At 45.9% G+C, this 17,754-nt stretch overlaps 1 long non-coding RNA gene across 1 annotated transcript in view; it reads right to left on the bottom strand.

Annotated features, from left to right (window-relative positions):
• The window catches only part of LOC115087811, a 92,774-nt gene extending 75,821 nt beyond the window's left edge, over window positions 1–16,953 (bottom strand). Inside the window, exons 1-2 of the long non-coding RNA XR_003855620.1 lie at window positions 16,692–16,953; window positions 16,217–16,398 (exon numbers count right to left, since the gene is read on the bottom strand). This is a non-coding gene — a long non-coding RNA (uncharacterized LOC115087811). The remainder of the gene's footprint in view (window positions 1–16,216; window positions 16,399–16,691) is intronic.
• Window positions 16,954–17,754: the final 801 nt, after the last annotated feature.

Raw genomic sequence — 17,754 nt, 5'->3', positions numbered from 1 at the left:
GGCTGGAACAGGCAGGGTAGGCGAAGGTTGGAACAACACACACTACAGAATGTAGGAGGACCTGTTGCTGAGGCAGAGTGCATCGGGGGAGCTGCCCTTATAAAGGGTGAATAGGATGATATCATCAGTTGGGCCCACTGGGACTTTCCTGCCGCGGTCCCTTTAAGAGCCTGATGGGCTTCCCTGAACCTAAAGGGGCGCAGGAAGAGGCAGTAGCTGGTAGAATTCAGCAGCATCCTGTCATGAGAGGAGTTGGCGGTGTCTCCAGCTGCATCTGGGACAGCAGCAGCTGCCCGGAGCCTGCCAGCTGCAAAGAGAGCAATGCCTCACAGGCTGTCCCCACGAGCCATCAAATGCAACATGGTCATGGCTGCTTAGGCTTGCTCGAAGTTTTTAGGCAGCCCTGTCGTGCCTTAAAGCCTACCTCACCCACAGCCCAGGGCCTCATCATCTCCTTGCTCCTTACTGTAGCCACCTCTGATCTTTATTCTCACCTTGCCTTTTTCCTGTTCTCCGTGTAGCCTATTAGAAGCCTTCTTGCCTTGCCTGGTATGTGTTTTCAGTTTGACCTGTTTAGAAACTTTCTTGTCTTGTCTAGTTCCTATTTCTTTATTTGTTCCCTTGTCTCCTGTACAGACTTCCAGTGAACCTGCTGCCTGTTCCTAGGTAATCTAATCCAAACAGTCCCACCATAATGTGGTTTAGTGCTAAATTAATTTCAAAAAAGTATGTCAGACCTAATAAATGCCAAGGCAAGATGATCCCAGCTGCTCTTGGGCTCATACAGTTTAAATTGTCCTTTTAATTATTTATTATACTTTTTTGTTTGCATTAAAGGAATTTTAAATCACTCAACTATTATGAAGTGGTGCTTATAAATAGCAATGAATATGTTAACAGGCCTGTACTCAGTTACGTTATTCATTGTTATTTATGCTGTTTAGCATTAAACCGCATTATGGTGGAACTGTTTGGATTAGATTGATTAAGTTGTTCCCATCATAAGAGGAGGGCTATTTGATTATACAATCTGTTCCTGTGTGGCCTTCCAGTGGCTGTCCTGTTGGTTTCCCTAGCCCCTGAGGGGCCTTCTACTGGCCCTCTTGCCTGTTGTCTGTCTTGTTAGGTTCTGTCCTTCTTGTCTTGCCCCTGTTTTGCCTTGTTTCTATTCTTGATCCACTGGTGTCTTTCCTGTCTAGTTCCAACCTTGCCTTGCACCCTGTTACAGTTTTGCCTTGCTATGTACTCTGTCCCTCCCTTGCTCAGTTCTGTCTCCTGATCTGCACTGTTTCTGCCTTGCTCTGCCCCTGACTTTTCATGTATCCCGGTTGCTACTTGCTCTGCATCTCCTTGCCTTCGGACTGACTCCTTGTTGCTAAGCAGGCCTGGCCTTCATCTCTGCCTGAACCTCTGCTCCTGGTGCACCACCAACAAAATCCTGCCGGCCAACAAAACCTGCGGGCTCAACCCAAGGGGGAGGTGGCCAGTTAGGGAGAAGATGCTGCCCCGCTTTGCTCATGACTACTGTGCTGCTTCTGTCTGGAGAATTAACTTGAACCAACATGGTCATGACACAAGTGTTTAGAGTGATTTTATGTTGCTTTTATTTTCTGCTCCAGCCTCTCCTTCACAGCCCATGGAGAATCATTACTTGCTATACATGCACATTCTAAATCACACATTTGAGAGGTGGAGTTATGCGGCCCCTCCCATAGGTAGTGGTGGGTTTAAATTGAGCTGGACCCAATTAGGGGCCAATGCAATAAAGTGCACCCAGCCTAGCACACAGGTTTATGCGTGGTTGGATGCGCGTTTTGGACGCGCTAGACTAACACCTGATTCAATAAAGAAATCAGTGTGACCAAAAGGCACGCACAATAGCTGATAGTACTCATCACATGTAAATTCTATGTAGATGAGGCTATTACTTATTATCCCACAATGCAGAAAATCACTGGGTGCCCAATGTACACTTTTTAATGTGGCTGTTTTAACTCAAGCCCCAGAGCTGGTATTAAGTAAATCCACGAGTCAAGGTCTCAGGAGAAATTTAAAAAATACTGTCCTCTGTGGTGCCTCCTACTTAGTATCATTGTTATATGTAATCTACTGCTTGCAGTGTTTAAGAAAGAAGAATGTAATAACTTGATGAAAAAAATATTCTGGATGCACAATAGATGCACTCCAGGCCAATTTCGTCCCTTGCTATTGTGAGTGTATATTGTGCATCTGTATTGGGTGAAATCAACCTGAAGTGGGATAAAACAGATGGTTGTATTGAGCGCCCATTGCAATTGTGGGCACCTAATGCACTTGAACACTGGAGATGCACAATTATTCCCTAGCACATCATTTTTAATGCAGCAGCTCATTTAAATATTTCATCAGATACCCAGGAGATGTGGCTGTGTGCACATTAGGGAAACAAGTGCTCAATAGAAGCACCCGTTTTAATGCATGTCTTATTGCATCGGCCTGCTAGTCTTTACCGATCAGAACATTTTATATGGGAGTTCCTCGAGGCTCCATGTTAGCTCCACTTTTATTTATTCTTTATCTGGCTCGATTAATTATACTAATTCAGGATTATAGCTTTAGTGGATACTTTTATGCAGTTGACCTCTAGCTTGTTGCTTTTATTGATTCAAGCAACCTAACTGATTGGTCAACCCTTAATTCCTACCAATGAGTAGTTGCAACTTGGCAGAAAGGCCATAGACTTAAGCTAAGTCCAACAAAAAACTGAAGTTCTTTGGATTAGCAGAACAAATCATGTCTTAAACCTCTTCCTGAACTAATGGGTACAAAGATTTCATCTAAAAATGTGGTTACTTTAGTGGGAACTCTTTTTTATTCTAAATCATCTATGAATGATCAAATTCAGCTGTGGTAAAAAAAAAAAAAAATTATTTCTACTATCTTCATATGCTTCATCAGCTGTGATTTAATTTCATTAGAAAGGATTTGGAAAAAACAGTCCCTTCAATAATTTTGACTAGGCTGGATTTCTGTAATGCTCTTTATCAGAGCTGTATGGTTTGCCAGATTAGGAGGTTGAAACAAATTCAAAATAAGGCTGTTAATTTTCATTTGGTGCCAAAAAATTTGACTCGGTCTCTCCTTGCAGAGTTGCTTTAGCTTCCCATTAACCATAGAGTCAGTTTTAAAATTTTAAGTTTAACTCATAAAGCTTTATCCTCTGGTGAACTGTAGTGCTTGCTTAATCATTTGTGCCCTTATCAGTCTACTTGATTATTGTGCTCCTCTTAGCAAGATTTGCTTATTGTTCCATCTCCTTCTGTTTTTAGTTTACAGCATAGCCGGTTTATAGCATTCAGTTACAAAGCTCCGTCCACATGGACCAGTATCCCAGTAGTGCTCAGAAAAGAAAACAATTGCTTAAAATTTCATAAGCATTTGAAAGTCTGCTTTTCCTTTCACAAACTTATGACCTGCAATTAATTTGATCAACCCGTTATGAGGCTCTGGAAGTTTTCTGTAATAGTATTACCAGTTTATTTTAATTATAATCCTATCTTTATGTAATAAGAACATAAGAACATGCCATACTGGGTCAGACCAAGGGTCCATCAAGCCCAGCATCCTGTTTCCAATCCAGGCCATAAGAACCTGGCAAGTACCCAAAAACTAAGTCTATCCCATGCTACTGTTGCTAGTAATAACAGTGGCTATTTTCTAAGTCAACAATTAATAGCAGGTAATGGACTTCTCCTCCAAGAACTTATCCAATCCTTTTTTAACCCAGCTAATGATTATTAGCTATGTTTTACATTTGTGGATTTTATTATAAATCACCTTGATGATGACATTGTATCAAAGTGCAGTCAATGAAATTGAATAAATAATACAAATTAATAATAATAATAATAATAATAATAATGAAGGTGGAAAATAAAGGCATTGAATTCCATATCCACTCAAAGACATTCACACACACTTTTACCTTTCAATCTCAATGTTAGCATATGAGCTCGGCTTGAGTAAGCAGCAAAGTACTACCAGCAATAATTTTTTATATGCTTATTTTCAGTTTAATGAGCCAAAAAAACCTGGAAGCCAGCAAGCATATGAATTACCCCCGAGTAATTTGAAACATAATGTTATGACAATTGAGACCTATGATTATACATGATCCGCAGAAGTTGATGGACAAAGATGGGTCGTTATGATGGTCTCTTTATTATTACACTCACAGTGGGATTGAAAGGTAAAAGTTTATGTGAATGCCTTTGAGTGGATATTGACAATTTGCTGCATTTCACTTTGGACTCTACTGTAGTGGTTAGTCAATTGAATTCCATATGGCTGGAGCTGCACACAAAAACTGCCTGTTTTTTAGTTAAGGCTAACCTCCTTTCCCTTAAGAGAAGGAGGTACCAGGTATGCACCATGGGCTGATCTCGAGGATCTTAGAAGGAGCATATTTAATCGAACCCTCCCTTAGGTCAGTAGGTCCATATTTATCAACAGCATTGATCATCCACAGTGACTTAAAGATGACTAAATTCAACTGGTGATCAGTGTAGTTGTTTTAAACCTGGGCAAAAATATGGTCACTGCATCTACAGCCAGAAAACTTCTGACAGCCAAAGATTGTAAAAATTAATTTTCATATTCTTTTTTTTAATGATACCCCAGATTTAGACCATTATAACAGTCTAATCTTTTCATTATAAATGCCTGTGTCAGAGTAGCCAGACTATGAGCATTAATTGATTACATATTTAGTATATTGGCTTCTTAGTATCTACCTTATAAATGGGCCCTGACCGACGGCCCGCAAATGCGCAGTAGAGCACAGCTCTACTGCGCATGTGCGGGCAAGGACGTCGGTCTTAGCCAGCGTAAAAAAAAAAAAAAAACATGGCGGTGTCGGGGGGCAGCGGCAGCGGCGATGGCGGTGTCGGAGGGCAGCGGCGATGGCGGCGTCCGGTGGTGGCGGCGTCGGGGGGCAGCGGCGATGGCGGCGTCGGGGGGCAGCGGCGGTGGCGGCAGCGTCGGGTGGCAGCGGCGTCGGGTGGCAGAGGCGGCAGCGGGCGGCGGCGGTGGCAGCAAGGGAGGAGAGAGGGAGGGACTGAGTGAGAGGGGAGGAGAGAGAGGGAGTGGGACTGAGTGAGAGGGAGGGAGGGAGTGGGACTGAGTGAGGGGAGGGGGACTGAGTGAGGGGGGGACTGAGAGAGGGAGGGAGGGAGTGGGACTGACTGAGTGAGAGAGAGGGAGGGAGGGAGTGGGACTGAGTGAGAGGGAGTGAGTGGGACTGAGTGAGGGGGGGAGGGAGTGAGTGGGACTGAGTGAGAGGGAGGGAGTGGGAGAGAGGGAGGGAGGGAGTGGGACTGAGGGAGAGGGGAGAGGGAGTGGGACTGAGTGAGAGTGAGTGGGACTGAGTGTGAGTGAGAGGGAGGGAGAGAGGGGGGGGTGAGTGAGAGGGAGGGTGGGGAGGAGTGGGTGAGTGTGAGGGAGGGAGGTAGGGGGTGGTGAAGAGTGAGGGGAGAGAGAATGAGGGGGAGGTGAGAGACAGAGGGATATAGCCCGTTTTAACGGGCTTAACGGCTTGTCTATACTATAAGAGACCAGCTGTCAGACATTCAGCGGTTCATTCTGTTAACACTGGGCTGTGCGCATTCACAGCCATCAGCACAAGAGGACATCTGGCATAGTGGAGGGCTGTAGTTCTGGCAGGGTCCCCATCCCTTGCCATCAAGAGAAGGAGTCCCACGTGGTAGTGCTGGTTAGTTTTCCATCCTCCACTATGTGGCATATGGCCTCAGTGCTTTCAGGGTCCCCATCCCTATCAGCAAAAGATGAAACCCCAGAAAGGAGAGGGAAGGAGAGGAGATTAAAGGAAAGCAGAGATGAGCAGAAAGGAAAGGAGGAGGGGAAGATGGGAGGAATGGAAAGGAGAGGAGAGGAGGGAAGGGAAGGGAAGAGTGTGAGAGGATGGGAAGGGGTGTAAAAGGAGAAGGAGGGAAAGGGAGAGAGTTGAGGGAGGAGGCACAGGAAGTGTGAGATGAGGAGAAGTGAGTGAGAGGAAAAGAGAAAGGAAAGGGGTGAAATGTAGAGAGAGGAAGATTACATAGGGGTGTGAGTGGGAGAGAGGGCACCATAAAAATGTCTCCCTGATATTTGCCTCCCTGCCTCCCTTATTTACTTTTTGCTCCTTGAAATGTTTTGTTGTTTATGTTTCTTTCTTATTGTTAACCACTTTAATAATTCTTAAACTGAATGGTGGTCATTCCATCATAATAATAATAATAATAATGAAAAACATTTTTAATTTATTATTTCATTAATTACATTTGTTAAAATTTAATCAAAGTGATGTACATAATAGTAAAAAAAAGGTTATACTCAATAAAACATGTAAACACTAGCAGTACCCGGCCACGCGTTGCAGTGGCAGAGTCAGGTTCTTTACCCTCCCTCCCCCTTCCCCTTGCTCATTTACCTCAGTCACTCATCCTCCTCCCTCTTGGTCACTCACCTCCCCTTCCCTCCCCTGTCCCCACTCCAACTCTCTCCCCTCACACTCACCTCCCCCCTCATTCTCCCTCCCCTGACACTCACCTCCCCCCTCATTCTCCCTCCCCTCCCTGTCACCTCCCCCGCCTACTGCCTACCCTTCAGATCAGAAAACCTTTGTCTTTCTATTTCTGTGGGAACCCCCCCACCCCTAAAAACAAACAAACCCCAATCCCAACCCTTTAAATCAAATAATAACCCCCCACCCTCCTGCCCCCTCCCAAGACTTGGGAAATTAAAATTGTTGGTGCTACCTGTGGTCTGTCCCTGGGCGTCTGTGCGCGTTATGTAGCCAAATAGGGGAGTGCCTAACCAAATTTGCACTTCCAAATTTGTTTTGTGGTCTGGGGAGGGCTATTTTGGTGCGTTCCCGAGATCGTGCAAGTTTAGTGTATGTATTTGTGTGTGAACCTCCCCCTTCCCCCAAAAAACAACCGTATGAGAAAAGTTCTCTTAAACTAACCACCCCACACTCTCCTGCCCCCCCTCCCCCAGCCCTGCGAAAAAAAGTAACCCACCCCCCTGCCCCCTCAGAGTTGCTGAATGAATGAAACCTGCCCCCCTCGTGACCCCTCCCCAAGATGTTCGCAATAAATTCATTACCACCCCCCACCCTCCAGACCCCCAGAGACCTGACAAAAATGCCTGTCGGTGGAGCGGGCGTTCAGGAGCGGTCCGGGAGCGATGTATTGGCGTTGGTCCGTCAGCTGCGAGCACTGAAACGGGTTCCGACGGCCCTTTGCCCTTACTATGTCAGTGGGGTGGAGCAATGGCAGCGGTAGGTCCTCTGACATAGTAAGGGCAAAGGTCTGCCGGCTGCCAGTCCTGAAAATGGCACCGAAGGGCCCTCGCCCTTACCATGTCACATGGGCTACTGCCGCCATTGGTGTCCCCGAGTGGCAAAGTAAGGGAAAGGGCCGTCGGCGCCATGTTGATTGCTGGCAGCCGACGGCCATAGTGCAGGAAATGTGTCCCGGACTGGTCCTGGCCCCCCGCTGGAGCCTCCCGGACTTCTGTCAGGTTTTGTGTGTGTTGTGAGGGCCTGGGAAGTAAATAAATTTGGCATGTGTGTGGGGGGCGTGAGGAGGGTGGTGGGTGTATTTTATCTGTAAAGGAAATAGTTATCTTCCGGCGAAAAAAGTGCACAAATGTGTTAAAATGGAAGTGAAACGTGGACCTGGACTGGCGAAATGATTAGTGTAGCGTGTGTTAGTGTAAGGTGTAACAGATGGCGCTTTCGTCCAGCAGATGTCGCTGTTTTCTCGAAAAAAAATTGCTTGGATTCCTCACTACCCTCCAGGGTATCTCACTCCTACGGAAGCTCTGGGTACCTGCTCCTCGGGGGCCTCTCGCTTCTACTCGCCCTCCGGGGTTAGTCTGCCTAACCATAAGGACACCCGCCCCTCGGGGGTCCTGTCTGCTTTCTTTCAGGAACCCTCGGCACTCCTAGGTACTTGCTCCTCGTGGGCCTATCCTGCCCTGGGTATCCTGCACCTCGACCACATGTCCCTCTCTTCATTTAACTACCGAAGGAAGTTATCAGCACTGCTTCTCTGTGAGCATCGCTATGCTCCAGCTCTCCTCATTCCACCCTTCAGGTTCACGGCCTATCCCGCGCTGCGGAACACTACCGAACCTTTGCTACGTCTGGGTGAGACCATCTACTACAGAGATTGTCTGAGCTTACTGTGATATCGCTGGACTACAGCACTGTCCATTCCTTGGGCAAGATTCAAACTCATCAACAGCAGTATAATAAAGCCTTCTTTCCTCAGTGTCTGCTTACTAAGTCTAGCCAATCATTGTGGTTCCCCACGGAGCCCCTCCCCATGGGAGGAGTCATTGCTACTTCGACCAAGAGTCCACAATATGTCACAAACCCAACAGTATGTGGAAGGATAAAGGAAGCCAATGAAGATGATGCAGAAGTGGAGGTACATACAGGGCCGGTGCAAGGGGATTTGGCGCCCTAGGCGAGCCTTCTTCCTTGCGCCCCCCCCGGTCTCGGCCCCGACTCCTACCTCATTCTCAATCACGCCCGCTGACTGGGGTTTTCTGGGTCGCGAGCAGATTGGGCACTGCTTGCGGCCCGCCAAATCTCCACTCCTCTTTGCCACCACTTGCGGCCCCATATGGCTCACACCCAGTGGCGCACCAAGGGTCTCCAGCGCCCAGGGGCCAATGCATTTGTGTGCCACAGAAAATCAGTGGCATCTCTAGACAGAAGAATTTGTTTTGGGTGGGGGGGGGGAGCCAAAATGACATTTCTTCATCACACCCACCTCTATAGCATGGATCCTGCTTTAAAAGTGGTTATAAAAAAAAGTGTTGTTTAAAAAGTCCAAAGGGTCCTCTGCATTATTTTAAAAAGCTGGCCAGTTTCACACTTCTAGTAAAACTACTATAAAATTATTTGATAGCCTCATTCAACTAATTCTATATGATTATGAGAATGAAGTCTGGAATATATAGGAAGGGACAGAATGTCAATACAAATCCTGCACCTCCAGTTCTGTATCTCTGTGCATCCACTGAAATTCCCCCAAACAATGGAGCTTGGATGTTTCCCTTACAGCTCATCATACTAAAAGATATTTTCAAATTCTGGTGTCACCTCACAGTAACAGCAGCACAAACACCTTCCACTGCCAGACACATTGTGAACTAACATAAAGCACCGCAAAAGAGACACCCAAAATCTATATTGCAATCCCATCATAACATAACAGTAATAACACCAAGGATTCAAACAATAATAACCCTACCTGTGAAAAAGCAAGGGTAAATATTACACTGGGTCCTGGGATAACAATACACCACCTACTGAGGAAACAAAACAAACCCGATTGCTATAGATCCCTATACAGACACTACATGCTAGCAGAATCTCTCATCGTGGTCACACACACAGAGCAGAGACAGACCCTCACCAAATACAGAATACAAAATAAAGGAGCACAAATTAGACAAAAACTGGAATGGAAACCCCAAGAAGCCAGACTCTGTGCATTAATAATGGAAAAACAGAACCACCATTCCTCATAAAACAAATAAAATCAAGAAACAAAGCATCAGTTATAATAGTAAAACCATACTAATACAATATTTTAAAACTACTGATAAATAGAATTTCTATTAATTAAAATCATATACATTTTTTACAATTTCCCAAACACCAATAAAATATTTCAAAACAGTACATATATCAAATAACACACAATAATTAAAATTAATAAGGATTTTAAAAAGCCCCTGCTGTCCATACATGGGAGCTCTTGATTTCCAGTCACCCTGATATTGTCGAGGATTAGGAGGTTATCCTCTCTCTCTCACACATACTCACATGTCCATTCTCTCTCACACATACACTGTCACATACATACACATTCATGCTCTTATACCCAACCATAACCTCTCGCTCTCACAGACACTGACACACTCAGGCTCTAAGGCACTCTCTCCCCCTCCACACACACCCCCACACAAACTCTTACTCCCCTGGATTTTCTCATACACACTCATGCTCTCACTCTCACTGGCTCCCTCACATACACACAAACACACACTCCCAGGCAAGTTCCCACTCGTTCTCACACACACACACACACACAGGCAAGCTCCTAGTCATTCTCACACTGGACCCCAGGCAGGCTCCCATTCATTTTCACACCACTCCCTCCCCATCCCCCAGGCATGCACACATTCATTCTCACACACACAGACCCCCAGGCAGGCACCAATTTATTCTCACACCCACCCATACACCACAAACAGGCAGGCACCTATTCTCACACATACAAACCCCAGGAAGACACCCATACATTCTCATTCACAGACACACCCTCAGGCAGGCACCCATGCATTCACACACATACACCCCCAGGCAGACTCCCATTCATACACATGCACACACTAAAGGCAGAGACCCCCTCTCTTTCTTTTGCCAGCAACCTCAGAGCCTCTCTCATTCTTCTGCTGCCACTGTCACTGCCGCTGTATGGCTATTGCGGAGGTGCTGATTGCTGCTATTGGCACTGAAGCCCATTCTGCTGCCTCCTCTGTGCAGGCCCCATGGGCTTCCAGTTCCTCTATGTTGATCTCGTACATTGTGAGATCCGCATAGAGAAAGTGCTATTCTTGCACATTCCCAAAGATTACATGTTCCAATCAGTAAAAAGTAATGTATTTCTTTTTACATTTGCTGTCTGATCTTAGTTTTCTAATCGGTTGGTCACAGGCTTTTTTTTTTCCACCTTCCCTTTCTTATTTTTTTGCCAATTCCTTTTATAACATATTTATTTTCTCTCCATCTGTCTGCTTCCCTCAAACACACGGTCAGGTTCTCATTCTCACATGCTTTCTCTCTCTCACATACACAGGCACTCATTCTCACATGCTGTCCCTCATACAATCATTTATACACAGTCTCTCTCTTGCACATGCTGTCTAACTCTCACTCCCACATGCTGTCTTGCTCAAGCACAGGTTCTCACTGTCACATGCTCTCTCTCATACAATCATTCCTACACACAGGCTCTCACTGTCACATGCTGACTCACACACACAGGCTCTCTCTCACTCCCACATGCTGTCCTGCTCAAGCACAGGCTCTCACTGTCACATGCTCTCTCTCATACAATCATTCCTACACACGGGCTCTCACTGTCACATGCTGACTCACACACACACACACACTCACACAGGCTCTCTCTCACTCCCACATGCTGTCTTGCTCAAGCACAGGCTCTCACTACCACATGCTGTCTCTCACACACACAAAGGCTCTCCCATGCTGTCTCTGCAAACATTCAGGTCTTCACTCCCACACACACACACAGTCTCTCAACTCATCTCATACACGCACACATACACACTGTACAAACCCTCAGTCTCTCTCTCTCACCTCTGGGCCTCCTCTTCACGGGCCACTGCAGGATGGGCTCTGCAGCGGCCCCGGTCTTCTCGAGCCGTGCTGATCCTCTTCTGAACGTGGCAGATGCTCCTCCTCCTTCCGGCACGCGGCTGATGCTCCTCCTCTTTCCTGCCCGCGCGGCTCCGGCAACATTTTTCTTCCGGGGTCGCGCGGGCAGGAAGGAGGAGAAGTTCCTGCATTGGCTGATGCTCCTCCTCCTCCTTCCTGCCCGCGCGGCTCCGGCAACATTTTTCTTCCGGGGCCGCGTGGGCAGGAAGGAGGAGAAGTTCCTGCATTGGCTGATGCTCCTCCTCCTTGCTTCTCCTCCTTCCTGCCCGCGCGGCTCCGGCAACATTTTTCTTCCGGGGTCGCGCGGGCAGGAAGGAGGAGAAGTTCCTGCATTGGCTGATGCTCCTCCTCCTCCTTCCTGCCCGCGCGGCTCCGGCAACATTTTTCTTCCAGGGCCGCGCGGGCAGGAAGGAGGAGGAGGAGCACCAGCATGTTTAGACGCGACTGTACCACGGCCCTGCGATCTTCTTGCTGTGTGTATCTGCCATTGGGATGACGTCCACCGGCGGCCATTGGCCGTCAGCGGCTCGGCGCCCCCTAATGCTCAGCGCCCTAGGCGATCGCCTAGTTCGCCTAGTGCTTCCGCCGGCCCTGGGTACATAATCACATTTCTTTTTATTAAAGATTACTTTGGCAGCAGTGTCCTGAACCATTTGTAGTCATCTGTTCTGAGTGAAGGTTAGACAGTGAAATAATTACAATAATAATAGCTCTCAACTCAACTTTCAACTCTCAGAGACACACACACACACACCCATTTCAGAGAGACAGAATCACACTGTGAATTCTCAGAGACACACACACACACACAATTCAGAGAGACAAACACACCCCTAAAAACTCACACCTCACACTCAGAGACACATACCCCCATATCCTCCACTCAGAGACACGCCCACACTCCCCACACATATGCACATACACAGTCTACCCAAGGTCTCACACACACACACACACACACACACACACACACACTCAGAGACACATCTACACTCCCCACTCACTCAGACATACATATATACACAATTGCCCCATGCCCTTCACTCCCTGAGATGCAAACATCCACATCACCTACTCACACCGTAATGATACACACTCACTCACTCATCCCTAGGAAAGGAAGATGAGGTTGAGAGATGGAAAGGGAATTAGAGTGAGGAAAAGGGAGTGATGGAAAAGGTGATGAGGAGAAGGATGAAGGAAAAGGAGGGAGAAGAGGAAGCGAGGTAGTGTGCGTGAGAGGAAGAGAGGGGGTTATGAGTGTGTGGAAAAAAACAGGGTTGGAGGAAAGGGTTAAGAAAGGAGAGAGAAGCTGAGAGAGCAATAGCATATGGAGGGTGTGAGTGGGAGAGAATGTGCCACCATCCCCCCCACAGACACCCACATACAAACATTTCCACACCCCAACTCACAGACACATGTACCCATGCCCCCACTCAGAGACACACCCATATTCTCCAGACACACATACCACACCCAAGGACACACCCAAGGACATACTCAGAGACACCCGCAGTCCCAGTTGACCTAAACCAGTGATGGCCAAACTTTTGAGCTCAGTGTGTCAAAATTCATTAAAAAAATGAACAAATATCACAAAATCCATAATTTTGTGATATTTGTAGCTCTAATTAATAACAAAGTTATAATTGAAATATATGTCCTGTATTTATTAATAAAGCAAAAACAAATAATTCTTTACCTTATCTGCTTAGTGACTTTTTTGTTGCTGAATTTCATTGGCTAAATCTTCAATTAAAACTAATAAGGATTTTAAAAAGCCCCTGCTGTCCCCTTCTGTGGGAGCTCTTGATTTCCAGTCATCCTGATATTGTCCAGGATTAGGAGGTTATCCTTTCTCTCTCACACATACTCACATGTCTATTCTCTCTCACACATACACTGTCACATACATACACATTCATGCTCTTATATCCACCATAACCTCTCACTCTCACTGACACTGACACACTCTCAGGCTCTAAGACACTCCCCCTCCCCCCCCACACACACACACACACAAACTCTTACTCCCTTGGATTTTCTCATACACACTCATGCTCTCACACTCACTGGCTCCCTCACATACACACAAACACACACACCCAGGCAAGCTCCAAGTCATTCTCACACACACACACACACTGACCCCCAGGCAGGCACCCATGCATTCACACACATACAGCCCCAGGCAGAGTCCCATTCATACACATGCACACACTAAAGGCAGACCCCCTCTCTTTTGCCAGCAACCTCGGAACCTCTCTCATTCCTCTGTTGCCACTGTCACTGCTGCCACATGGCTATTGGGGAGGTGCCGATTGCTGCTACTGACACTGAAGCCCATTCTGCTGCCTCCTCTGTGCAGGCCCCATGGGCTTCCACTTTCTCCATGCTGATCTCGTACATTGTGAGATCCTTAGAGAAAGTGCTATTCTTGCACATTCCCAAAGATTACATGTGCCAATCACTAAAAAGTAATTTTTTTTTTTTACCTTTGCTGTCTGATCTTAGTTTTATAATTGGTTGGTCACAGGCTTTTTTTTCCCACCTTCCCTTTCTTATTTTTTTCCATCTTCCCTTTCTTATTTTTTTTTGCCAATTCCTTTTATATTGTCTTTTTTTCTGTTTCTTTTCTCTCCATCTTCTTCCCTCAAACACACAGTCAGGTTCTCATTCTCACATGCATTTCTCTCTCTCACACACACACAGGCTCTCACTGTCACATGCTCTCTCTCATACAATCATTCATACACACAGTCTCTCACTGGCACATGCTGTCTGACTCACATATACAGGCTCTCTCTCACTCCCACATGCTGTCTTGCTCAAGCACAGGCTCTCACTGTCACATGCTGCCTCTCTCACACACACAGAGGCTCTCACATGCTGTCTCTGCAAACATTCAGTTCCTCACTCTCACACACAATCTCTCAACTCATCTCATACACACACACACACACACACACACACACACCCTCTACAGACCCTCAACCTCTCTCTCACCTATGGGCCTCCTCTTCGCGGGTCGCCACAGGATGGGCTCTGCAGCGGCCCTGATCTTCTTGGGCTGCAGCGGCCCTGCTACCGGGCCTTTTCCTTTTCTCGAGCCGCTGCAACTTGGGATTCGCAGCTCGTAAGCGCTGCTCCTCTTCTGCAAGTGCTGATGCTCCTCCTCCTTTCTGCCCACGCGGTTCCGGCAACGTTTACTTCCGGGGCCATACAGGCAGGAAGGAGGAGGAGCATCAGCACATTTAAATGCGATCTTTTTCTTCGGGCCATGGTGAAGTGAGCCTCACCATGGCCTTGCCCATCTGCCTGTCGCTGCGCCGCATGAGCCTCCCTGCGCCCGGAGGCATTGGGGGTGGGGGGGGGGGGGGGGGGGGTCCGGAGGGGGGGGGGATACTAAAAAACTAATTTTAAAGGGTCAGGCTGTGTTTTTGGGTTAATTTCCTGATAGTCCACGAAACGCTATGAGTGTCAGCAAAAACGTCTCGGCGTATCACCTCTGACACACGTGTCATAGGTTAGCCATCACTGACCTAGACATATATATAAATATAACCCTTCTATACCCTCCACTCCCTGAGGTATAGACATCCAAATAACCCACTCACTCAGTCCCATGACAAACTAAGCACCAAGTTTGGAGGTGTTGGAGGATTTAGAGATCCTTTATTGTGTCATTATTGGGGGAGGGGCTTCAGTGTTGAGGGAACAAGAGGGTCTGGGAGCTTACTGTATGGTGGTGCTGAGTTGATTTATGCATTGGAGCAGTGCAAAGATGCACACTAATTTATAAAGTATATGCGTAAGTTATAAGTGTCTGTAACAATACCCACCCTAATCCCAACCCACCTCACGAAAACTTACCCCGAATCAAAGTGCCCCCTTACAAAGGTCCATATATTGAGTGTCAAGCTGAGCTTTATAAAGAGGCTCTCTCTCTCTCACTCCTGTGCTTATTGAGGAGCTGTAGCAAAGTTATGTGCATAACATATGCACACTGGCTGAGGAAAATTAGGGGTTACACACATTAGTGCTGGCTCTGCCTATTTTTTCTGGGCACAGGTACATTAATGTATATGCGCCCTTGCCGGCTATATAAAATTCATGAGCTCCCACGGGGTCCACGTGTGTAAGTGTCCGTTTTTGTGCATGCAAGGCTTTCAAAATCTACCTCTGAGTGGCTGATAGGGTTGAGTGTCCATATAGCCAAAGGAGGAAGAGACATTACAGTAATGAGCAAAATTGTTAAGCTCATTTTCCCCATTCAGTTTTTATGGGGTTTTGTACTATATAAAAATAATGTAAATCTTTTTTCAATGGATTGCAAGATTTTAATTTTATGCATTTGCCTTTTTTATTTTCTTGTATGAAAGGAGAAAGGAAAACGACCTGCAGCATGTGGTCTTGATTTTTTTTTTTTTTTTTAGTTTCTCCCCTATTCTGTTCTCTCCTGTTTATTTCCAAAACACTCTAGGTTTGTGGGCAATCAAAGATATGATTTAAAATAAAGTCATCTTTTAGTTTAGTATGCAGTGTATTCAAGTTTCATCTACAGCTTAGCAGTCATCGCCCACGCACAGCGGCAAAGCTTGATAAGGTCATGTTATCAGGACGGAGCACAGAAATGATCACGTCCCAGTGTGTTGCTTATTTATTTTGATGTGATACAGTATCATTTTTACAGACCTTTCAAGTGGTCAGAAGGATGCTCTGTCAAAGATTTTCGCAGGAGCTGACCCGGACACATGCAGCGTCATATTCAGAGAGACGCACTAGGGTAGCTTAGCTTCCTATTAGGCATCTTGCTTCTTTGCAGTCTTGTAGGTCAGGTGTAAAAAAAGACCCATGGAAGTGATGTCTTGGTAGATCTGTCGAAAGAAGAGGAAAAAAAAAGTGATTTCAAGATGTTGGACTTTCAAATAGACCTTCCATTACAGATTGACTCTTTGGGAGTAGATACCAGGGTTGAGGATAACAAGCAATTCACTATTGATAGCTCCAGCACTTTACCATTTAAAGACCTAGGCACCAAATCTCAGCCTTGAAAATATGTAGTGTGCTCTGTAAAAATGCAAGAAGTACTTTTCAGAAAGCCTGTGTAAGTAGCAAAGTTTGCGCGGGTTATAAAATACAGACGGTAAGAACATAATGAACCACATACCAAAGTATAAATACAGCTGCAAGGTATTGAGCTTAGCCAACAGTGTCAGCCTTCACCTAGTCAAGAATGTAAACTTTAGGTAATATCACGCACACCAATAGGAAGTATGAAAGTAATCAGTAATTGGAATACAGTTAATTAAAAATGGGGTGTGAATGTGACATTAAAAAGAAGAAAAACCTGGTTCCCAAAGGAAAGAAAATCAAAAAGAAAGAGAATAGGAAAACAAGAAAAAAGAAGAGGAGACAGGAGAAGGACAACAACAGCTTCTGACATCCGGAGTCAGGACTCGGAAAGAAACAATGTCAGACTGGCCATCTGTGTTATATCTGGAGCCATATGACTAGGACTTGGCGAAGAGAGGATAACCGTTTTCCTCCTGGGATTGTGGAATCTATTTTAGTGTTCATGAGCAGCATTATAGAGTAAAGTTGCACACACACACACACACACACACTTGTTATTTTACTTGTTTTATTGATTTTATTGTCTGGAAGCACTTTTGTTGGTATTGAGATAAAATTCTGTAAGCTGTGCCGGTAATAGACCAGTTCTGGTAACAAAGATAATTCAGGCTCTCAGCCTCTCTGCTGTAACTACTAGCAACGGTGCCAATTCATGCCAAAATGTAATGATGAGGGATTTTTTTTTTTTCAAGTGTTGTGGACCCTTATCAGCTAGGAACTATCCTGAGATCACCAACTTGTTTCACCTAAACCACTAAATGGTTTTCTTATGTCAGTAACTCTAGACCATTCTTGACCTTCTTTGAACTGGCAGTTTAGACTTGACGGGCTTGGTAAATCTGTGCCAGTCCCCCAAACTATCGGGTCTGCTAATGGAGACAATTAAATGATAACCAGCATGGAAAGGATACAGCTGTTCTTTTAGAATTCTTAAAACAAAAGCCCAGTGCTTTAAAAAGCTAATTATTTCTATTCATGAGTTCTGATAATCTCATCATATTGCAGCACGAAGCTCATGAGAGACTCTGAGCTTCGCATGTTGCCTCTCGTTTCCTTCCCCCCCCCCCCACCCCCTGCTAGACCTCCTTGGTTTTTTT

Source organism: Rhinatrema bivittatum, chromosome 3, assembly GCF_901001135.1.
Source record: "Rhinatrema bivittatum chromosome 3, aRhiBiv1.1, whole genome shotgun sequence".
Taxonomy (NCBI): Eukaryota; Metazoa; Chordata; class Amphibia; order Gymnophiona; family Rhinatrematidae; genus Rhinatrema; species Rhinatrema bivittatum.
Note: the sequence above shows the minus strand (reverse complement) of the source record. Positions and strands in the feature narration are given on the sequence as shown.